Source organism: Melanerpes formicivorus, unplaced genomic scaffold, assembly GCF_026170545.1.
Source record: "Melanerpes formicivorus ecotype bairdi unplaced genomic scaffold, bMelFor1.0.p_v2 SCAF_5, whole genome shotgun sequence".
In the NCBI taxonomy this organism is placed as follows: Eukaryota; Metazoa; Chordata; class Aves; order Piciformes; family Picidae; genus Melanerpes; species Melanerpes formicivorus.
In genome coordinates this window covers 10,251,614-10,276,076 of record NW_027142357.1, presented here as the reverse complement: position 1 = coordinate 10,276,076, position 24,463 = coordinate 10,251,614, and the positions used below count along the sequence as shown (strand labels likewise).

Below are 24,463 nucleotides of genomic sequence, written 5' to 3'. Positions count from 1 at the left end.
CCATGAAGCTTTCTTTTGAGTTTAATAAGACATTTAAACACATACCTCAGAGCAGAGAGGAAGTCTTTGGCCCGGTGAGAGCATCTGTGTTTAAGGTTAGGAGTAAGTTTGAGCATCCTAATGGAATAATGGTCTGAATGAAAGTTAAGGGATGAGTTTCTGACTGAGCCCTTTCCCACTCAAAAATAACAGTTTTCATCTTAGACTTCTGAAGTTCGTTCCAACCGAACTCTGCCTTCCCTTTAAAAAATAACTTATTTTGAACAGTAATGTAGTCAATCATTTTCACCTGCTCATGTAGTGTTTGTGCTTGCTGCAATTATTCTTATACACTTGGGTATCCCTTTTTCCCCTCTCTGTACCTAACAGTAACAGACACATTGATGTGGGTGATGCAGATTTTCTTTCATAGTCATCTGAATACAAGAAGGAAGATGGAAGAGTTTATGGCAAGCTGCTGTGTTTATGGACAAATGAGCTCCAAGGAATTAGCTTCCCAAAACACTGCAACCATTGAAGTTCTTCTAAATGTTCCTGACTTTTCTGGACACGTTCTTATTAGTAGGTTTAGTTCCAAAGACACTTCTTTATCTGCTGAGAAATGTCGATCCTGTTTTTTCCGGACACTGAAATTTTGAAACTCAAAACCAAACAAAGCCTCATTTATATCCCAAGAGCAATCAAGATTTTCTTGAAGCAGAAGCTTTCCTCAAATTTTTTATTTAGCTAAGAACAGGGCATTCAGAGCTGGGGCTGAATACAAGATTTCATCATGTTTATGAAGTCATGAAAGCGTCTGGATACAGGATGGCAGCCCCCAACTTTTTGAAGTCTCTTTTGAATATAATAATCTGGGCTGACTCTGCCAAACCATGCATTTACTGGATTTCAATGGAAGATGAGGTAAGAATCAAACTGATATTGTTGAATTTAAACGTGGTGTTAAGATTGCATTGCTTTAGGGATATTAAATTGTGAGTGTTAATTGTATGCACTTTTCCACACCTAATTGCTACTTCTACAATTAGGAACTGGCTAGAGGGCTGAGCCCAGAAAGTGGTGGTAAATGATGCCACATCCAGCTGGCAGCCAGTCACTAGTGGTGTCCTCCAGAGATCAGTGCTGGGCCCCATCCTGCTCAATATCTTTATCGATGATCTGGATGAGGGTATTGAGTCCATCATCAGTAAATTTGCAGATGACACCAAGCTGGGGGCAGGTGTTGATCTGTTACAGAGTAGAAGAGCTCTGCAGAGGGACCTTGACAGGCTGGACAGATGGGCAGAGATTTAATACATCCAACTGCCAGGTTCTACACATTGGCCACAACAACCCCATGCAGTGCTACAGGCTGGGGTCAGAGTGGCTGGAGAGCGGCCAGGCAGAGAGGGACCTGGGGGTACTGGTTGATAGTAGGCTGAACATGAGCCAGCAGTGTGCCCAGGCGGCCAAGAAGGCCAATGGCATCCTGTCCTGTATCAGGAATAGTGTGGCCAGCAGGAGCAGGGAGATCATTGTGCCCCTGTACTCAGCACTGGTTAGGCCACACCTTGAGTACTGTGTCCAGTTCTGGGCCCCTCAGTTTAGGAAAGATGTTGTCTTGCTGGAACGTGTCCAGAGAAGGGCAACAAAGCTGGTGAGGGGTTTGGAGCACAAGTTCTATGAGGAGAGGCTGAGGGAGCTGGGGTTGCCTAGGCCGGAGAAGAGGATGCTCAGGGGAGACCTTATTGCCCTCTACAACTGCCTGAAGGGAGGTTGTAGCCAGGTGGGGTTTGGTCTCTTCTCTTCTCTGTGACAGAATGAGACGACACAGTCTTAAGCTGTGCCAGGGGAATGTTAGGAAGAAATTCTTCATAGAAAGACAGACTGGCCACTGAAATGTGCTGCCCATGGAGGTGGTGGAGTGACCATCACTGGAGGTGTTTAGGAAGAGACTGGATGGGGTACTTTGTGCTATGGTTTAGTTGATTAGATGGTGTTGGATGATAGGTTGGACTTAGTGATTTCAAAGGTCTTTTCCAACCTGGTTAATTCTATTCTATAACCAAAACAACTAGAGACAAATGCCTGTTAAATGTGCATTTAAAACAACACTGCAGCATGGCCTTTTCCTTTCTTAAGCATCAGGGAGCAAAGAAACAGAGTAAACAGAGTATGTGGCCCTGAGTTTGTAACACATCACTCATGCTTGACTTCACTGGCAACAGTTCATGAATTACCAAGTGGAAATATATTTGTAAAGTGAAAGATGAGGTTTTTGTCTATTGATTCATTTTTTCCCAGAAATTTTAAAAACTTTTTCTAGTGCTCTCCAATACCTTCCACTTTTAAACTCCCTTTTATCTCATTATAGTCTTCAACTTTGAAAAAATTGCAGCTCTTTGAGAGTTAATTTAAAGATAGACTCCCCCTCTGCTTTCCCAGACACCAGAATGTTCAGAAAGACACTGGTTGGCACATCTGCAGAGGCATGACTGGTTGATCTCTCACTAATTTTGCAGTGGTTTAAATCACTTCTAAATAACAAAAGGGAAATGCAAATAATAGTAATAAAACCTGGGACACCGCTTAGTACGCATTGTCCCAGGATGAAGAGCTTCACCCTTGCTATCTTGCTGTGTAACTCTCTTGTTGCTAAACGTCAGTGAATGGAGTAATTCCACATGTGATGCACCAATGACCTGTCCTTATTTATTATGACTTACCTGTTCCCTGTCTCTGGCTTCTATAAAATTATTGATAATGCTTTTAAGTGTTCTTAGTCTGTTATGATGCTGTTACTGGCAGACGTGATGATGCCTGCTCTGATATGAATAACTATATTCGGTAGGCCCAAGGGAGCCATCTTTGCTGGCATTATGTCTGCAGCTGTGGCCATGAGTGGATGCTTGGGAAAGATGAAGTTCAAGGTTGGTATGTGTGATATTTCCCCCTTATACTCTCCTGCCCTTCAGCAGTTTTCAATCCATGAACTACCTATTTCTCACACTTTTTAACTGCTATGACACAGACTTCAATTTTTCAGCCATCGCAGGTAGGCCTAAGTGAGTGTGTATTTCTAGGAGAAGTAGTTCAATTATGCTTCTGATTATTATGACTTTCCTTCTGTTTTCTACATAGCAAGGTCACAGCAGCTTTGTCTGTTGCAGGAATTACACCTTTGTAAATATTTCCAAAGAAGCCCTTGAAGTAAACTACTTGAAATGATATACAATGGAGACGTAATAGCTATAACATTTATTTCTTCCTGTTTGCAAGGCCAAAAGAAGCTGTAAAAGAAAGGAAGAATGCAAACAGAAATATATAAGATTATGACCACTGTTGATAGCAACTTTGTTGCTCATGCTGTAAAGTTTTCTGCTATCAGCCAGCTCCAGGCTAGCCGGTGACGCCTCCTGTTCCCTGCACACACCAGCCCTTCACTGGATTCAGCACAATGAGTGAGCCAGGAAATGGTTCCAGTTTACACTAACTTATCTTTGGTTCTAGGGTTAGTGTCTGCTTTTGAGCCAGTGCTGATGTTGCTAGTCAGTGAAGGAGATAATTAGTAAGGCAAACCACTTTGATGGAGCAATTATTTCCCCACTTTCCAACAACACTGGAGAATTGGTGTTCTCTGTACATTCTATAAGTAATACACAGGTTGGAAGGATTTCATAGTATCATAGTATCATTCAGGGTTGGAAGGGACCACAAGGATCATCCAGTTCCAACCCCTCTGCCATGGGCAGGGACACCCCACACTAGATCAGGCTGGCCAGAGCCTCATCCAGCCTGGTCTTAAACACCTCCAGGGACGGGGCCTCGACCACCTCCCTGGACAACCCATTCCAGGGTTTCACCACTCTCATGGTGAAGAACCTTCTCCTCACACCTAGCCTGAATCTCCCCACCTCCAGCTTCAATTTCTTGCAGTGCAGATATACAGTGGTCTAACTATTCTTCATTTGTGCTCTGCAGGGAAGAGAGGTGGTCAAAGAGTAGAATTGCTAACTCAGTTGGAGAAGAGAAGGAAAAGCTGTATTTTACAAGCAGAACGAAATGCAATGAATATGTACAAATGTAGAGTATTTGCAGTATATACAAAATTCACAGGAGAGAACATAACACAGAAAAAAATGCAATTCTACTCTTTGACCACCTCTCTTCCCTGCAGAGCACAAATGAAGAAGAGTTAGACTACTGTATATCTACAATGCAAGAAATTGAAACCCTTCCAACCTGTGCATTATTTAGTGCCTGTGCCTACCATGGTGACCACGGGTGATGGGGAATCAGGGTTTGATTCCAGAGAGGGAGCCTGAGAAACAGCTGCCACATCCAAGGAAGGCAGCAGGCATGCAAAGTACCCACTCCTGACCCGGGGAGGTAGTGACGAAAAACAACAGTACAGGACTCTTTTGAGGCCCTGTAATTGGAATGAGCACACTTTAAATCCTTCAGTGAGGGTCTATTGGAGGGCAAGTCTGGTACCAGCAGCTGCAGTAATTCCAGTTCCAATAGCGTATCTTAAAGTTGCTGCAGTTAAAAAGCTCATAGTCGGATCTTGGGATCGAGCTGGCAGTCTGCTGCAAGGCAAGTTGCCACCTATCCCAGCCCGGCTAGCTCAGTCGGTAGAGCATGAGACTCTTAATCTCAGGGTCGTGGGTTCGAGCCCCACGTTGGGCGACTAGTTTTATGTGGTAGTGTGAAGGTTTAATCCTCCCACCACATAAAGCACAGCTAACTCAGTTGGAGAAGCAAATGAAAAGCTGTATTTTACAAGCAGAATGAAATGCAATGAATATGTACAAATATACAGTATTTACAGTGTATACAAAATTCACAGGAAAGAACTACACAGAAACACCCCCCCAAGGAGAATCCCCCCTCAGGTTCCCCCCAAAACCCCTCTCCCTCCCGCCTTCCTTGTCCAAGCTAACTGGACGAAAAAAGGAGGAATAAAAAAAGAAATGGATATTAAGGGAAAATCGTTAGTGCAAAGCTTTGTTAGAGAAGTTAGGTTCTTATCTCACCAGTCCAAGGTCAGCGGCATGCACTCTGGCCAAGAACAGATGAAAGGCAGAACTAACTGAGAAAAAGGAATGTGAGGGATCTATTGCTACGGTAGTCTCACATCTGACCAATGAAATGCATTTAGAATTATCTCCTTTTGTTTTCCTTTTTACACCAAAATATTCAGCTAGAGAATTCTGTACCTGTCTTTTTCTTAAAGGCACAGCCTGTCACATTACTACAAGATGGGAAGTACCCTGGGATGTTTTCCAGCTGTCTGTGCCTCAAACTGAAGCCAGCCTATGACTGGAGGAGAGTTTTCAGACTCAAAATCACCCATCTTGATCTAGTCTTGAGGAGTTTACTGGACTGTAACAGGTAAGGGAGACCAGAGCAAAGGTAGTTGCTAACTACAAAGCTGCTGTGGGAGAATAGCTTGTATCCAAGAAGCAGATCAGGAACTGGCTGATCAGGGCCCAGCAGCAGCCATTCAGATAGGTTGAAAGAAGCAGCTGAAAGCAAACAAATACTATTTCCAAGAACTGGCTAGGTCACATCCTTATCTGTGATTTACTTTTCCTGTGAATAGGCTGCTCAACTATCTGCCTGAGAGGTGTCACCACCTTGGAATTAAAGCTGGGAAATGCTTTTGGGAAAAGAGAAGATGTGCTGGATGGGAATAGTGTTGCCTTTTTGGCCTGGCAGGTTCAAACAGAGTTTTTTTTTCCCTAAAGAGCAGAAACCAATTGCTTGGAGAGAGATATTGCTTAGAAAAATCATGATTTACTTACATGCCATGTACGTGATGTCCTGTTGCTATGATCTCAAAAGAAACAAACAATTTGCTTGTCAGAAATCTCAAACTCTGTTTAGCAGGCTTCATGCCCCAAAAGTTCTGTCTGACTTCCTCCTTACACAGGCGTGCCTTCTGCTTCTTCCTTTAGGCTTTCTCATTTGCTTAGGCACTTGAAATATACGTTGCCTTGCCTTTATTTAGGCCTGTGATTATCTGTGGATCTTGGAGCTAGTCATTACCAGTTTCCCAAGTAAGTGTGTTTATAATATTCTGGAAGGATGAAGGTTTAGCTCTGGAGTAAAACAAGAAGACATTGCTACTGACTTTCCTTTGCTTTTGTGTCTTTGGACAAAATGCAAAAACCCTTTAGGTGTTTCACCAAATGGTATATCCTCAGCCCATGTGGACTTCAGAATAAGATGGAAAGGTAGGTATGATATAGTATAATTGGACTAAAACCAGGGCAAGGGGCAGTGGATACAAACTGGAGCACAAGAAGTTCCACCTCAACATGAGAAAAGGCTTCTTTAATGTGTGGGTGACAGAGCACTGGAACAGACTGCCCAGGGATGATGTGAATTTCTCTAGAGGCTTTAAAGACCCATCTGGATTCACTCCTCTGTGACCTGCCCTAAGTGATCCTGCTCTGACAGTGGGCTTGGTTTAAATATCTGTAGGACCCTTCTGGCCCCCAGCATTCTCTGATCTTAGGGCTGACAACAGTGAAAAATTTTGTGTCACCTCCCTGGAGATTTTTTGGTTGTTTGTATAATCTTTTATGTGCTGGATCAGATGATCTCCAGCAATGTGGGGCTTCTCCTTCCTAGGGCAGCTGCTGTTTGCTCTGGGATTTCCCAACATCTTTGGTCAGCTTTGAGCCTACTGTGTGAAAGGCTTAGCACTGCTGAGGGTGTGCAAACTGATTGTGGGCCATTTGCACAGCCGTCTGAGAGATGAATTTCACTGAGCTGTTGTTCACAAATGTGCAGGTCTCTCAGGTGCCTGCTGAAATTTTTGGCTGATGGAGAAAATTTTAAATGCCTTTCAGACTCAGTCTGTGGGCATGAAAAAACCCACAACTGTAAAGAAATATATATGTTTCTGCCAGGCTGTGAAGTGTGACTGATTTATATTCTGCGGTGCAACCTAGGTCTGCCTGAGCTGCAAGAGAAGGAAGTTTGCCTTGCAGTCACGGAGTCCTTATAAGTGTATCTGTTTCTGGTAAACCAAGTGGGAAAACCTTTGAGTCCCATTCAACAGGTTGAGAGAGAGATGACTCAGTTGCCAAACTTAGACTCCCAGCTGAGTTGGTCACCCTGCCCCAGTACATACAGTATTTGACACAAAGATTGATTTCTGCTGGCTCACTTACTGGGAAATTTTTTTGTTGCATGTTGCAAAATCATATCCTGTTACTTCCCTGTTCTCTCCTGTGCACTGTGGTGTGAGCTGAACCTTCATTATTCTCAATGTGTGATGAGGAATGGGCAGTTTCTAACCTAATTGTGTGGTCTCAGTCTCCTATTTATCATCATTCCCAGGTTCCATGGGACATTTTTCCAAATGTTTCATCTCTTATGTATGGTCTGCAACAGGGGACAAGGTTTGGGTAACCCCCTAGCAGATGTGTCATGTAAGATGGGACTTTTCCAAGGCACTTACCCTGTGAACTCCAATTCCCTTGAAATAAGTGGTGAATGATCTTGATTTCCATGGATTAGGGTTAGAACAATAGTGGGAGTTTTGTAAAATCCCACAGATTAAGCCAAGATTTCAGCATTTACCATCCTGACTTCTTTTTAAAGACAAGAAAGAAAATCTGACTAGGGGACCCTAAATGAATACAAAACTTTCCCCATTCATTTCGGCACACATGTAAATGGAGAGCTCTTGTGAACTTTCCTGAATATTCCTGCCTCTCTTTATCCTACAAAACACATATGAAAGAAATAACATGAATGAAAGATGATGGGATTTTCAGATGTGTGAATATGTCATTTGGAGTTAAATGAAAACTTGGCCTTAAAGTATCAGGACTTCTTGTGAATAGCCGCTGCTCAAGAAGTAGAAATAGCGGCATTAGTCATAGGGGAAAATAAGTTTCTGCTAAACTTTTCATCAGTAGCAGCCTCTGTCATTAGGTTTTAGATGCTGATACAGAATTTGGGTCACTAGTGGGTGTAGTATTTGGTAGATACTTTCATCAAATCCAGTGGTTATGGCTTAAATTCCCACTAGAATTCATCCCAGGCTCGCTCAGTTTCCCATGGTTATCTTCTCCATTGGCTTGAGGATTGTAAACCAGCACAGCATGATGCTGTATAATTTCCTTGCTGCTAGCTAACACAGCGGGCCATTAGTCATGTTTGACTGGGCCCATTTCTTGGAAAAAGATTGAACTTCAATTTCACTGATCCTGGGGCCTATTCTTTGAAGATGTTTTATTTCCCAAAGAGAAGTAATACTGCTTGTTCCTGTAACTGATTGCAATAATTTAGTATCCTCAGTATCACCTGGCTTGGCAAAACACTGAAGTTTGGGTGAAAACTTCATGAAAGCCAACTTTTGTTGAAGTTCTCCATCCCCCAGATGTACCACTGAAAAGGTTCCAGCTGTCTAAGCAGGCAAAAGAGAGCTGCCTCTCCCTGTCTGTGTGCAGAGTGTGTTCTTGGCTCTGCATGTTGGTGTGGTAAAAATAGACTAATTTTAAATTTATTGGAAATATTAAGGGCTTAATTATCATCTGCTTTGGAGCTTTTTTCAGCTGAGACTGAGGAGATATGAAGAATTTGGCTGCTGTTCTCTTCTCCTACACCACCCAGCCATAATGAGAGCTAAATCAGCTCAGTGACTACTGTATTTTTTTGTGGCCCCTTTGGCAGTAAGAGATTAAAGGGAATGCAGCTACTCCAATACCCCCTTGTTCCAGGCATGTGTCTGTCTGTCCCCAGCAGACCCTTTTGGCTGTGCCTAGCTGTTGTAGGAGTTAGCTTTATATGAAAGAGGGAAAGTAAAATCTATTTATAGGCATCCTGAGAGGCATAATATTGCAGGCTGGGTTGTTGACTCATGCCCATCTGATATCATTTAAAGGGTTAGATTTTGCCAGGGAACAAAACTAAGTGTTTTAGTCCCTTCTAGTCAATAGAATTAACTGTTCTTAAACTGACATTTGCTTTTATGGCAGAAGAAGCACTGGGTCTCAAGGGTCCTGTTGTAAATGCATACATTGCTGAGATGTGCTAATCTGGATTTCCTTGGGATTATGGTGATGGAAACAGAAATATGAGGGCAGCAAAACCGGCAGAGAGCCTTCAGCCTTGTTGCCTGTCACTTATGATCATCTCTATTAAAAAGACTTGCAGAAATTAAGGGGGAAGGAGACAAAAGGCAGCTCTGTAAACACCAAGGGTTCTTTCTTTTCCACAGTAGAGTCTTGGAAAGGCCTTTCCCTCCTCCTCCTCCCAGCTTGTCTCAGGAGTGTTCTCTTTGTTAAATACAAATTGTTGTGTTTCCTGTCTGCCTTGGCGTCAGTGTTCAAGCCCTGAATCATTCTCTGGGGACGTGTGCTGGAAAGCTGATGGGAACTGATTGCCTATCAGCAGCTGAGATGCAATTCTTGGCCTTGCTCTTCTTGGGAATCACAGTGTTCAGACCTGCACAGCATCATTTGCATAGTGTAAGAGACCTAGTACTTCTCATGGGCTTCCTGAGATACAGCAAGCTTCAGGGCACAAGGAAGGTGGGAGGGAAAAATGATAACTCATAAAAGTTTTGTTGCCTGGTTCAGGAGAAGGGGAAAATAATGAATGTAGTTTCTATTTTTTTTTTTTCAGGTCACAGCTGAAATTAGCCATGAGGCATTTAACACTGAAGTGGAGGAGAAAGCTGAAAATCTAGGAGAGCAATGGCTTTACAACTGGTGAGCCAAATATGTCTTTCCAAATAGAAGATGCAGGGTTTGCTTAGTGTAAGGTCACACCTATCAACGAGATCCCAATCTTCCCTTCCCATGGCTGGGGTAAAGAAACTCAGTCCAAGGCTCCAGGTGTCCTGCTTGAAATGTATCATAAAGGGGAGATGCAATAGGCAGGTGGGGAAAACTGGCTGTGAAACAAGCCCTCCATATATACTTTACACTATGGCTGCTCTGGTTGGGGTTGGCCCTGTGAAACCAGAGCAAATACCATACATGAGAGAATGAGAAGACAGAGATGAACTCATCTTCACAGCTGCTTTAATTCCCTTTGCTGCTCAAGTGCAAGTCCTGGCTCAAAGTAGTGGCAATGGTACCCTTGATTGCACTGTTCTAGTCAAGGCTAACCAATACTCCTAGGAAGGTTTGTTTTTCTCCCAGATGAGGCTAGGGGCAGAGAGAATGGCACTCATAAGAGTCAATACCCTAGTGGATCCCAACCCTTTGTGGGGTCTGGAAAAACTTCTGTGACATGCCTCTCTGTCTCCTTAGAAGCATTAATTAAGGTTTTGTCTGCTGCTCCTCAGGTTAGCATTGTGTATACTGAGTTGTGCTCTTTCTAACTAGGAAATTTATCTTGGACCGGAAAAAAAACCTCTCCCCTGATATAGATTCCTTTCTTACTAAAAATGCGTTTTCTCTGTGACAAAACAAGATTTTTCACAAGGTAGGTGGTAGAGAACTGCATCCAAAAACACAGAAGAGGAACGCATTTTCCAGGAATGTAGGTGAAGTAGTCATCAACTATTAGAGCTGTCACTTGGAGAGGGGCCTGAAATACCAAGGAAGCTGCTGTGTTTGTGATATGTTGATTAATGATGTGCTAATAACTGAGATGTCTGTAATAACTAATTTTTTCTTGGGTGCTTTTTTGTTTTTGTTTTATTTTAATAAGCAGAGCCAGGATTCTCTTTGGGCCAAAAGGGTGCCTATAATTTGCCAGCAAGCCAGGCATTAGGATTGTACCCAGCAAATCTGGGAAATCACAGCCATGATTCAGCAAAGCCCAGAAAGCACATGCCTAACTCTACCCTTCCTCCAAAATGACTTGTGGTATACATAGAGAAGACAGAGCAAAAGAAATATTGCTGCCATTGGAGAAAAGGGGAAAGATTAACTGAGTTGGCCAAGTCAGGCAGGAGGCCCATATCAGAGCCAGAAGCTGAAATCACCTCTCCTGAGGACAGTCTTTAATGTCATTGCCAAAGCCAGGCTTCCCTCTAATCAAGATTTGTCTTCCCTGCAGCCCCTTGTGTGAGATCCCCCTGCTCCACAGGACCTGTGACTTGAATCCAGCTTCTTACTTCTCTCTTTTTTTGCTTGTCTGGCCTCAGTCAGCTTTCTGAGTGGACCATGCTAGAACACTGTGGTGGTTTTAGGCTATGTCTCTAAATTTTTTCACAGATCTTGAGCAGAAAAGTAGTAAAATGCAAATAAATCACTACTGGGTGTAAAAGGGAAAATCAAGATAATTCTCTAAACAATTCCATTGGAGAGATAAGGGACTAAATCTGGTTGTCCTGAAACAATTCTCTTCTCACTTCTTTGCACTGGAGAGATATTAAGTTGCTTCTGCTTGACCTTGGCTGCATTGTTTTGGTGCTAACATTCCTCTGCTCCTTTCTCCCTTCTTTTCTACAGGGGAGTCTGGGGAGTTAGGGAAGGAGAAGCTAGTAACTTCCCCTTGTCTTTGACCAGAGGGGTTCTTGGGCTGTTTATTAATTGTAAATACAGTATATTTGTACCTATTAATTGCCTTGCATTGTAGATTTTACTTTTGCCTGTAAATACAGCTTTCAGCTGAGCTGGTCTGGTAAATTTAATGTTGGGGGGGAGTGGGAATTTCAACCCACCACAAACAAGCATCACCAGAGAAAGGCTGTGAGCAGGCTTTTCCTCCTGGAAAAAAATAACCAAAACCCCACCAAAAAAACATCAACCCTTCTCTAATGTTTTTTTCTTAATCCAGACTCCCAGAAATGTTTAGTGCCATGGTGAAGGGTACTAGTCTGTGCAGTGTGGTCCACAAGGTGGAAAATAGAGGGAAAGCAGGCATAAACCCTGTGGCACACAGTGAGTGGGCACCCTAGCACAGGGCAGCACTTTCAGGATCTGCTCTGAGAAACCTGGAGGATGTGGATGAAGGCTCAACCCTGCCTGCAGGCAGGAGGGATGGAGTTAGCTGAAAACAGGATTTCACTTCTGTGCTCTCCTGCTTCTCCCTTTTAGGAAATGCTTAGAGAAAGGAGCTAGTTTTGCAGAAACAGGTGGTTCTCCAGAGAGTTGAGTCACTGCTGGGGCAGACTGCCTGCTAAACCAGAGGCTGTTCCCTGGAGTAAGGGGGTGAGTGACCAGGTTGAGCCAACACTGCTAGGTTTGATGGTAGGGAGGAGCATGTCAATGGCAGATGAGGTGGCCATGCCTGAGCAAATTCCCTACCTGCCAGCTCATCTGTGTTCAATAGGGGAGGGATGGGCTCAGGCCCCTGGCAGTGAATGGGTGCAGGTCTGCACTCTGTACTAAGAAGCAGGTTTTGGTATGTTGGTGACAGATTCCACACACAGACTGATTGGCAAGAACAAGAGGCAGAAGGAGCAGCATGAGAGGGACTAATTTAGAAGGGAACATTTTCAGAGGAGCTAGTCCAGTCCAACCTGCCCCAAGATCTTCACCTTGCAGGCAGATGCCTAGTTGCATCTGCCCAATCCCTGACCTTTTGGTCAGTGGGAAGAGTTCCAGGCAGTCAGCAAGCTTGGGAAAACAGCCCCAAATGACAGAGAAAATTATAATTTGAGATCTTTGAACTGCTATTGCTGTTTGAGTCATGGCTCTGCGTATTTTCCTCTCTGTGCAGCTGTTGGGAGAACTGGGGGTGGCTACTGGGAAATAATTGAATGCATGTGACATCCCTGAGGTAAAAGAGCTCTGTGGTGAGGCCTTAAAATGTTATGGCAAACCTAACAACCAGTAACTCTGACAATCACTGCTGTCTTGCAGAGCTGTATCTGGGGAAGCAGACATTGGCTCTGTTGTGAAATTCCTTGAGTTCTTTGCACAGTGATAGCACCCACCGTGCCCAGTGCTATGTGAGTAAAGTCAAAGAGAGGGTCTGTTGCCCCCAAGAAACTTATTGCTTACAAAAGAAATGAAAAATAGAAATAAAGGGACTGTTGCAACTTTGAAATCCTATAAGAAACAACAGAATTGGTCAAAGGTGAGTGCTGAAGTTCAAGCTCCTCTAGCTGCTTTTAGGTTATCAAATGAAGTTGACTCTCCAAGAAGGGGTTTAAGGAGGTGAAAAGCAGCTCATCTGCTCCAGAAGTCAGGAGCAGTGAGTGAGTATCCTCATTGACCAGATCCTCTATCAGTGGCAGACAGAGAGAGAGAGGCCCTTAAGCCTCTGAAGGCTGCAGCTAAGGAAATTGCAAGGCTGTGCTACTCACAGCTGCTGGATCCTCTCTCTTCCCAACTCTCATCTAAGAGGGGTCAGAGTCAGGGCAATGGTCAAAGTGCCAGGGAACACTTTCAGTGATGATAGCTGTAGTTTCTCCTCCATCTGCAAAGCTGAAAATGGAGAGAGACCAAAAAAAAGTCTGAAACCCCACAATAATAACAATAATCCCCAATTCCCTCGTACTCAGTCTCATCTCACCCCACCCTGTATATTCATATCCAGCAGGAAAATGTTTCCCCAGCATTACTGGCACCCTTAGCAGGACAGATCCGGTGTGGGAGTTGTGCTGGGGGTCAGGCAGAGATAGTATGAAGAGCTAGGATGGGACACTTAGTTTCTTTCAGGACAGCGAGTGCAGATTATTGCTCTGCCAGAGGTTTTTCCATGTGATCTTAAGCCTTTTAAACCCCTCTCTGCCTCAATTCTCCAGCAATTAAATTCTCCTTAGCTGTCTGGATTGTCTAAACTTTCTAAAGCAGAGGCTGTTCCTTCTTATGCTTGTCTAAGTCTCCTACCATGACTGGTCCTGGCTGTAACTGCTCATGTGATATTCATTTTAATGAGAGAGAATGAGCACATGTTCTTCTCTCTCTGCTCAGGGGCACCCAGTTCTTCCCCTTTAGGATTCCTTCCACAGCCATTGTCCCAGGGGCAAGAAAAGAGGGTTTGACTCTAAATTGCTGAAGTGTGAAAGCACGGCATGTGTTGTACCAGTCATGGAGCAACCATGAGCTTCACACAAATCTGTTACATGAGCTGAAAAGGAACTGTCCTGGTTTGAGTTAGAACAAATTCTGTTCTGTGAATTTACTTTTCAGCTCAGTCACTTCTAAGTAACTGCACTTCCTAAAGTTGACTGCAATGTCTGTTTCCAGTAGTGCTAATTGATGTTGATAGTTATTATCAAGGATTGGTGAGCAGAAAGGCTTTTGTTTATATTTGCTCCTATGAAAACCGTCATGACTGCTAAATCTCGTGTACCATGTTGGGGATGCAGTAACAGGTCACACCTGTTGCCTGGGAGAAGAGACCAACCCCCACCTGGCTACGACCTCCCTTCAGGTAGTTGTAAAGAGCAATAAGGTCTCCCCTGAGCCTCCTCTTCTCTAGGCTAAACAATCCCAGCTCCCTCAGCCTCTCCTCATAGGGCTTGTGCTTGAGACCTCTCACCAGCCTTGTTGCCCTTCTCTGAACATGTTCAAGTGTCTCAATGTCCTTCTTAAATTGAGGAACCCAGAACTGGACACAGTACTCAAGGTGTGACCTAACCAGTGCTGAGTACATGGGGAGAATGACTTCACTGCTCCTGCTGGCCACACTGTTTCTGATGCAAGCCAGGATGCCACTGGCCTTCTTGGCCACCTGGGCACACTGCTGGCTTATGTTCAGCCTTCTGTCAAACAGTACCCCCAGGTCCCTTTCTACCTGGCTGCTCTCCAGCCACTCTGACCCCAGCCTGGAGCACTGCATGGGGTTGTTGTGGCCAAAGGGCAGAACTTGGACTTGATAAATGCCATCATGTTGGACTCTGCCCTTCTGTCCAGCCTGTCAGGGTCCCTCTGTAGAGCCTTCCTACCTTCTAACAGATTGATGCCTGCTCCCATCTTGGTGTCATCTGCAAACTTACTAATGGTGGACTCTATCTCTTCATCCAGATCATCAACAAAGATATTAAACAGTATTGAGCCCAACAATGATCCCTGGGGGACATCACTAGTGACTGGCTGCCAGCTGGATGTGGCACCATTCACCACCACTCTCTGGGCTCGGCCCTCCAGCGTAGAGTGCACCTGTCCAGCCATTAAAGCTGTTTCTGTTTTCTTTTCCGATCTGTAAGTCTCTCTTACTGCCTTTCTTTTTCCCCTGGGAAAGAAAAAGAAGTTAATAGAGAGCATCCATTTACATTCTAGTGGCTTGCCTAGCCCTAACCCTTTACCCCTGACTCTGGAAGTAACAGCAACAGCAGTTGTACCAGTGTCAAGAGAGCAGGATTTGCCTCTAAATTGTCCCAGTGTGAAAGCACAGCATGTGTTGTACCAGTCAAAGTGTGAAGCAACAGTGAACTTTACACCAGTGCATTGCCTGAGCAGGAAAGGAACACAGCAACTTCTCCAACATATGTCTACATAGTTTTCTCGATCATATAGCTAAATAGTGTTTCTCCAACATATGTCTCAATAGGGTTGCCATAGCATAACTTGGCCAGGTGCATTTGCAAAACACAAGGCAGTATCTGCTCAGAGAGGAAGGGCCCCAAAGATTACATCTTGTCTCACCATATGCTTTGGGACAGGCTGTGTGCGTGATGGGTCCCTCTGGACCCCTGGGCTCTCACTATCAGAGCTGGCCACAGGGCTCTAAACAGGTGCTGCACATTTTGCTTCTTTTTGATTCTTTTACAAGTAGGGCAGGACCATCTGCTATGCTCTGAGGTCATTAATGATTTCCAGGATTGCCAGGAAATAGAAAATACTTTTGCAGCACACAGTGTGTAGGACAAACAAAGCAATGTCCATACATATGCAAGAGGACAGAGCGGAGTGTAGTAGTAGATGAAATATGACAGTGGAGTGGCTTCCAAGAGGTTTTGCCTTAGGAAGCTGCACAGCTGTTGCAAGCTGTTGAGCACTTGGGGAGATGATCTGTGTTTGCATGACAGAGGCAAAAACAACATAGCTGTCTGTATTACCTATTTCTTGGTGTGTCACGCAGGGGTACTTTCCATCTCCTTGCTCCAGCAGGGGCCGGACTGCCTCTGCTGGTAGCCAAGATTCTGTGGGCTGTTACCTTATCACTCAACCGACCTTTTATCTGGAGAGCTTGGTGTATAGAGCTGTAGCCCAAAAAGCCAAATGGAAGCATGCTGAAGCCAGAAGGAATCTTTCCATTGAAATGCTCAAGGGTTAGCTTTGGATTTCATTTGCTTTCTCTGAGTCTGACCCAAAGCCAGTGGAATGACTTTGTTTTGGGATATTAATCTGTGCCTTTGAGGATGGTTTCAGAAGTTAGGAAGAGCTTTTCTCCAGATGGGGAAGCAAGTCTCTACTAGGACATGGGGTCCCATGGACCTAATCACCCTTGAAGCCTTCATGAAGCACTCATATAGGGCAAAACTACTTAGCACTCCTGTCAGGTGCTTACATACAAAGCGTGCTCCAGTGCGCTCTGTTCATCCAGTTTTGCAATGAGCCATCAATATCTGTCCCAAGGAAGCAGTTGACTGCTCTAGGACAGGCAGGATCAGGCCAAACTCCTTAATCAGTTATCAGAACTCTGAGTCAAGTGGGAGGCAAAAAGCCTTGTGAAAAGATGTCTGGATGTTTAATTTGCAGCCAAGAAAAGGAGTTTAGTTTTCCTAGGCTGGTGTAGGTTTCCTATCCTTTACCAGTACAGTTTTTTATTTTGACATTATCCAAACATTTAATTTTTATGTGCTTGGTGTCATCTGCAAACTTACTAATGGTAAGACCTTTAAAACCATCAAGTCCAACCATTAACCCAGCACTGCCAAGTCCCCCATTTAGCCATGCCCCTCAAAAATGTGTCTTTTAAATACCTGTGGGGATGGTGATTCCACCGTTTCCCTGGGCAGCCTGTGTCAGGGCTTGACAACCCTTTTGATGAAGATTTTTTTAGTAATATCCAAACCAAACCTCTTGTCTTGTCTTATCACTTTTTACCTGGGAAGAGAAACTAACCCCCGCTCATCTACAACCTTTTTTCAGGTAGTTGTAGAGAGTAAGAAGGTCTCCACTGAAGCTCCTTTTCTTCAGGCTAAATAACCCCAGTTCCCTCAGCTGCCCCTCCTATGACTTGGTCTTGAGACTTCTCAGCAGCTTTGTTGCCCTTCTTTGAGCTTGCTCCATCATCTCAACATCCCTCTTGTAGGGACGGGCCAATTCCTGAAGGTTATCCCAAGAATGCTGATTAATACAGACATCTTTTTGGATTTGCTTATACTTAGTGGCTTACCAGGATGGTTCCATGCTTAAAAGCAAAAGTTTTAATAACTCACTTAGAATATTATGATTTGCTGACCTTACTCAGGTAGATAAGTGCATCTTTGCACCATTTGTGCAGCCTCTACTCCACTTCATCCAAAGGAAACCCTGATTTCACTACCAGCAAACTTTTTTTTTCACTCCTGTGGTAGTTTTTGGGCTATGCCTTTAAAATTTTTCACAGATCTTGAACAGAAAAGTAGTAAAATGTGAATAAATCACTATTGGGTGTGAAAAGGAAAAATAAGATAATCCTAAACAATCCCATTGGAGAGACATCTACCCTAAGTTTGGGGGTACCAAAACAATTTTCTCTTCTCACTTCTGCACTCTAGAAGAGATACTATCTTGCTTCTGCTTGACCTTGGCTGCATTGCTTTGGTATTAACATTCCTCTGCTCCTTCCTCCCTTCTGTTGTACAGCGGGGTGGGGGGGCAGAAAAGGAGAAGCTATTATCTTCCCCTGGACTTTGATCAGGGGGTTTCTTGTGTTGTTTGTTGTCAGTAGCTGTAAATACTGTATATTTTGTACATATTCATTGCATTCCATTGTAGTTTTGCCTGTAAATACAGCTTTCATTTTCTTCCAGCTGGGCTGGTCTGGCAAAGTTAATGATGGGGGGCGAAATTTCAACCCCCCCCCCCCCCCCCCAACTCTGTTGGGTATAACTGGATGAAACAGCAAGGGCTGGTCCGTCAGGTTGCAGCATAAGGGTCAGGGTTGCAATATTTGTGGTATGCCAACATAGAAATTTAGTGCAGTGGAGTCTGGCTTGGAACAGACTCTGCAACTCCTGCCTGCTCTGGAGACATGCCCACAGTCCTACGGAAAGAAAGAAAGGAGCTGTTATTCAGTAGATGCACAACACTGCTAGTGCTTTGGGACAGATTGAGGGTGATGGGAGACAGACTGCCCTGCAGCATGGTTTGTTTGGGTTTCCAGGTTTCAAAGTGTTCTAATCGCCTTTTAAACAGCTGCTCTGTTATTCAAAGAAACCTACCTCAGGCTTTCCCCGTTTAAATTCCAGAAGCCCGTGGAAATCCTGGAGTCTGGTGACATTTCAAGCTGACTTTGTGCTTTGTGATGTTTCTTGCCTTTGTTCAGAAGCATTAGATGTTACAAGCAAAGCAAATGTTCAAGATCTTAGGAAAAGGTTTGCCTCTAATTTTGTTTACAAGATGAGAAACATAGTCCAGCCTCCAGGCCTTCATCATGTTGCAGTTACCCAGGCTTAGTCTGTTAAGATAACATGATAATGTGCAGCTTGCCAGGGCATGCAGCTTGCTTCATTCAAGTCTCACCTACCAAATCTTTGGGCCAGGCCAGTTCCAGCCTTTAGATATTTTTTTTTTTTAAGCATTCTGTGAGCTTTCTAGGAAACAAAAAGTTTCCTGCTACAAGGTTCTGCAACCAAATACAGTTGTAACTCCTACACTAACAACACTTTTGATGTGCTGTTCAAAGCAAATCCATCGAAGCAGGGTAATGTTAACAAAACTCAGGAGAAATAAGAGGTCAAGTGACGTGAGGAAATAGACCTTTCAGTCCCTTTAGAGCTCCTATTCAAAGCCAAGAAGAATTTGTGCTGACAAAACCCACTAGTTTTAACTTTGGAGGTTGCTCTTTGAACCGGAAAGAACGACTTCATGCTAGTGGATTGCATGAAGACTCTTACCCATATCTTTCCAGGCCTCCCAAATGTATCCAGGAGCAACTCCTGTGTTTTTAGATATATTTTTTCATCAAAAGAAATAAACCTCACTCCAGCCTTTTTAAACCTGTGGTGTCCTCTAGACTTTTGACAGCGTTTTAGCACATCAGCAACGGAATGACTGCGTGAGGGGAGTTGTCATCGTTTGTCACGTAATAAAAACTTCCACTGGACAGTTCTTGTGGTAATTCAGGCAGTAGGAAAATTCAGTGGGTTTGAAAGAACCCAGCTGGTAAAAATTGATTCTTCCTGAAATCTGTCCAGTTTCATCTGCCAGCCTTTTGAAAGAATATGCAGTTATGTTATGAGACACTTGAGGCTTCACACAGAGGTGAATGTCAATCAGTACAGAAGTCCTTTTTATTTTATTTCTTTTTTGCATTGTGTCTCAGGTTCATTCATCAATGGAAGCTGAGGAAGAAGCATTGGTGACATGGAAGGTTTTACACTGGGTGGCAACTGGCCAGGGGTATCTATACTTAAGGAACTTCTATTTTTAAAATCAGGGGTTTGTTGCTTGCTTTGTCTCAAGAGAGAATTCCATGATACTGTTCTTTTCCACTTGGCTCAGTGTTTTCAGCTGGCTTCTCATTTTGCCCTTCACATAAATGAGATAATGCCAGCATGCCAAATGCCATGTCTTGCAGAAAACCTATGCCCTAGACATTCTGTATGGGAGTCATGCATGAGGTTCTTATCTGGAGGAGCTGCTGCCTGCCTTTGGGATTCTTACCCTGTATATTTGGTAGCGGGCAGGACTCAACCCACTGGGCTGGCTTCCCCTCATCTGCAAGCTTTTCACCAGCTATTATCTCTGTTCTAGTATCAGATCACTTATACGAAGATGTACATCATGAGGAGAGCTGCACACAAGGGAACTTGTCTGTACCCAACAGCAGTGCCCTGTCCCTCTTAAGTGACACATCCTGGGGAGCCATTTACTGATGCTGTTACACCCTTGTTTTCACTAGGATGGGAAAACAGAGGTAAGGAAGATGATTGTGGCTGAACACTTCATTTAACATGACCCACCCAGCCCTGTGGTTTGTCTCTCCACCTCTTGTCATTCAATGGCCTTGAGCTACTTGGTGTGGAGATGGCCAGTGGTGATGGAGAGATGTGCTCATCTGTTGGCAAAGATGTTTTCCCTGTGGCCACCAACCCAGAGCGTTCCAGTAATACTTGCTGCTCCCTGCCATTTCCTGCCTGCTCCCAGTGTCCAGAAGTGACCTTGCTGAGGCCACTTGCAAGATTTTCAGGCCTCTGGCAAAGTTATCCACAAATGGGAGAACTTCAGCACACCTCACCAAATTTGGCTTTCTCTTAAAATCTTGTATCTAATTGGCATACCTCAGCATGGGCACTGTGTCAACCACTGCATGGGCTGTCAGGCTGGCAAAATACATATTGTGTGCAAGATTCTGCATGCCCTGAAATCTCAGTCCCACTATTTCCATGCAATTTGAACTTATAATTTTTACCAAGGAAGTTCAAATTAAGAGAAGCCTGTGGTATTCTTCTGGCATGAAAAGGAGCATGTAGGAAAACCTGAGCTGGCCCTAGCCTGTTCAATGTCCAGTGAATACTTGATGGGAAGATAGTAAGTGGAATATATTCTATGGGGACTTCCTCCCTTTTTTCCACTACTTTGGTTCTGTGCCTTTTCTAGAAGTTTCCATGTTTACCATCCTAGTGACATTCTTCTCAAATTTCTCCCTTTGATAATGGCCATGGTCATCAGGGTCACTGAGCATGAATCTTGCCCTGGTTTGGCTCAAGAACTAACTGGTCATCATTCCATCAGTAAGTTTGCAGACAACACCAAGCTGGGGGCAGGTGTTAATCTGTTAGAGGGTAGAAGAGCTCTGCAGAGGGACCTTGACAGGCTGGACAGACGGGCAGAGTCCAATGGCATGAGATTTAACACATCCAACTGCTGGGTTCTGCACATTGGCCTCAACAACCCCATGCTATGCTACAGGCTGGGGTCAGAGTGGCTGGAGAGCGGCCAGGCAGAAAGAGATCTGGGGGTACTGGTTGATAGTAGGCTGAGCATGAGTCAGCAGTGTGCCCAGGTGGCCAAGAAGGCCAATGGCATCCTGTCCTGTATCAGGAATAGTGTGGCCAGCAGGAGCAGGGAAGTCATTGTGCCCCTGCACTTAGCACTGGTTAGGCCACACCTTGAGTCCTGTGTCTAGTTCTGGGCCCCTCATTTTAGGAAAGATGTTGAGTTTCTGGAATGTGTCCAGAGAAGGGCAACAAAGCTGGTGAGGGGTTTGGAGCACAAGCCCTATGAGAAGAGGCTGAGGGAGCTGGGGTTGCTTAGCCTGGAGAAGAGGATGCTCAGGGCAGACCTTATTGATGTCTACAACTACATGAAGGGAGGCTGTAGCCAGATGGGGGTTGGCCTCTTCTCCCAGGCAACCGGCACCAGAACAAGAAGACACAGTCTCAAGCTGCATTAGGGGAGGTTTAGACAGGATGTTAGGAAGAAGTTCTTCACAGCAAGAGTGATTGGCCATTGGAATGGACTGCCCAGGGAGGTGGTGGAGTCGCCATCACTGGAGGTGTTTAGGAAGAGACTGGATGGGGTGCTTGGTGCCATGGTGTAGTTGATTAGATAGTGTTGGATGATACATTGGACTCAATGATGTCAAAGGTCTCTTCCAACCTGGTCTATTCTATTCCTATTCCTATTCTATTCCTACTCTACTCTACTCTACTCTACTCTACTCTACTCTACTCTACTCTACTCTACTCCACTCCACTCCACTCCACTCTACTCTACTCTATTCTATGCCCTCCCCCAGCCCCTGTGTGGATTTCTGTGCCCGTGGATGCCTATACCTCTTTCAGTTTTGCCAGCAGGCCTGTAAACTGGTTACATCCCCAGGTTCAAGAGGCTTCCCTTTTCTCCACACAACTCATGACATACATGGATAGAAGCCTTTTCTTGCAGAAGGCTCCCAAAGATGTTGGACATGTTGCAAAAAAAGGAGTAGAAGTCATTTAGAAATTACTGTATTGTTGAGATAAAATGTGAAAAGCTGCAAAGTGGGTTTGCCTTCCCAAGGGAATGGCAGGCTGGCTCAAATGTACATCCCTTCCACCTACCATTGGACAGGCTGACTCACCCTTTGTGGCTTCATCTTTCTCTTTCCAGTAATTGCAGAGTCTTGTATGCCTAGCTTAGGCGGGTGTTTAACTTCCAGAATCTTTGCAGGATGCTACACTGTCTTAATTTCTCTTTTCAAATGAGTTTGGTGCACTTTCTTAGCAAGTCACAGGGTATTTTGTCAAAAGAATTTTCAGAAATACTAGAGCATAGTCTCAACTCAGCCTAGCACAGTGCATGGAGAAGCAAGAGCACCAAGAGCTCCTCTGGGCCCTTTTTGAACTCCTGATATTAGTGGTTGCAGATAGAAAGGAAACATTAAGTGTTGTGGTAAGTGAACAGAGAAGGAGCATCCATGGACACTGGATGTCCCTATTCACATTCTGGTGGAGAAGCATAGATAGAGGTTCCCCTGGTTTGTGAAACTCCAGATTTGGAGATCTTCAAGTACACTGCAAAAACTCTTATATCTGTGAGAAGTCCCACAAGTGCAAATATATTCACCTGTTACAGGACCCTTCACTGTTGAGGCAGCTGTGTGTATCCAGAGACAGAGTTTGGATTTAAAGATCAGGTCTCTGTGAGGCTTAGTGAGAGGAGGCTAAGTTTAACAGAGATACTTTTTCCCATATATATCTGTGCCTGCACATCCCTATTTATTTAGAGCACAGTCCTCACCACAGCTATTACATCAGGAACTTAATATCTCTCCCTGGGAAAAGAAATAGTTTTTAGGGGGGGAAAAATAAAAGAAAGAAAGAAAAGGGAAGAAACAAAAAGGAGGAAGTGTTCGAAGAAGTTCAGAAAGCCTCAGATTCCTCTAGGGTTCCCAGCTGTGCTGTATGTTGTCCCAGCTGAATGCCAGATATTTCCGCTCTGCACATTAATTCATTCAAGGAGAAATCAAAGCAACTGTCTTGAGTGTGCTTTGGGCCAAGTGTGTACGTCCTATGTCAAGCCAGCCTTGATCCCTAAGGTTACCGCCCTTTATTCTTCTCTTCTCATAGGCCTGGGGATAAACACGAGCTCGCTGGAGCTCACTATGGCTCCCTGCCCATCAGTGCTTAAAGAGATGGTTTCTGGTCCCAGTCCTTGAAGCCACATCCTCTGTGGGGCTATTTCTGGTGATCATAGAATTGTTTTGGTTGGAAGAGACCTTTAAGGTCATAAAGTCCAACTATTAACCCAGCACTATCAAGTCCACCACTAAACTATGTCCCTCAGTGTCACATCTACATGTCTTTTAAATACCTTCAGAGACAGTGACTCCATTACTGCCCTGGGCAACCTTTTCTGGTGCTTGACAACTCTTTTTGCAAAGAAGTTGTTCCTAATGTCCAATCTGAACCTCCTCTGGCTCAACTTGAGGCCACTTCCTCTTGTCCAATCATTTGTTACTTGGAAGAAGAGACCATCCTTTACCCTGCTACAACCACTTTTCATGTGCTTGTGGAGAATAAGGTCTCCCCTCAGCTTCCTTTTCTCCAGACTCAACAATCCCAGTTCCTTCAGCCATTCCTTACAAGACTTGTGTTCTAGACCCTTCACTAGTTTTCTTGTTTTCCTTTAGACGGGTTCCATCACTTCATCTTTCTTGTAGTGAGGGGCCCAAAACTGAACACAGTATTTGAGATGAAGCCTTACCTGTGCTGTGCTGTGAGAGTAAGGAACTCTCCTTAGCAGCTTGGATCCCCACAAGTCCATGGGACCAGATGGGATTCATCCTAGGGTGCTGAGAGAGCTGGCAGACGAGCTGGCCAAGCCACTCTCCATCATTTTCCAGCAGTCCTGGCTCACTGGCGAGGTCCCAGAGGACTGGAAGCTGGTCAACATGGTGCCCATCCATAAGAAGGGCCGGTTGGATGAGCCAGGGAATTATAGGCCTGTCAGCCTGACCTCAGTGCCAGGCAAGATCATGGAACAGGTCATCCTGAGTGCAATCACACAGCACTTAGAGGATGGCCAAGGGATCAGGCCTAGCCAGCATGGATTTAGGAAGGGCAGGTCCTGCCTGACCAACCTGATCTCCTTCTACGATCAGGTAGATCGTAGATGTGGGGAGGCCTGTGGATGTAGTCTACCTGGACCTCAGCAAGGCCTTTGACACCATCCCCCATAGCAAACTGCTGGCCAAGCTGTCAGCCCATGGCTTGGACAGGAGCACACTGCATTGGGTTAGGAACTGGCTGGATGGCCGAGCCCAGAGAGTGGTGGTGAATGGTGCCACATCCAGCTGGCGGCCAGGCACCAGTGGTGTGCCCCAAGGATCAGTGCTGGGCCCTGTGCTCTTTAACATCTTTATTGATGATCTGGATGAGGGCATTGAGTCCATCATCAGTAAATTTGCAGACAACACCAAGCTGGGGGCAAGAGTTGATCTGCTGGAGGGTAGAGAGGCTCTGCAGAGGGACCTC

At 44.7% G+C, this 24,463-nt stretch overlaps 1 non-coding gene across 1 annotated transcript; it reads left to right on the top strand.

Moving 5' to 3' along the window:
• Nucleotides 1–4,595: 4,595 nt before the first annotated feature.
• On the top strand, nt 4,596–4,668 carry TRNAK-CUU (transfer RNA lysine (anticodon CUU)). The gene has a single exon. It is a non-coding gene; the product is annotated as a tRNA-Lys (tRNA).
• Nucleotides 4,669–24,463: the final 19,795 nt, after the last annotated feature.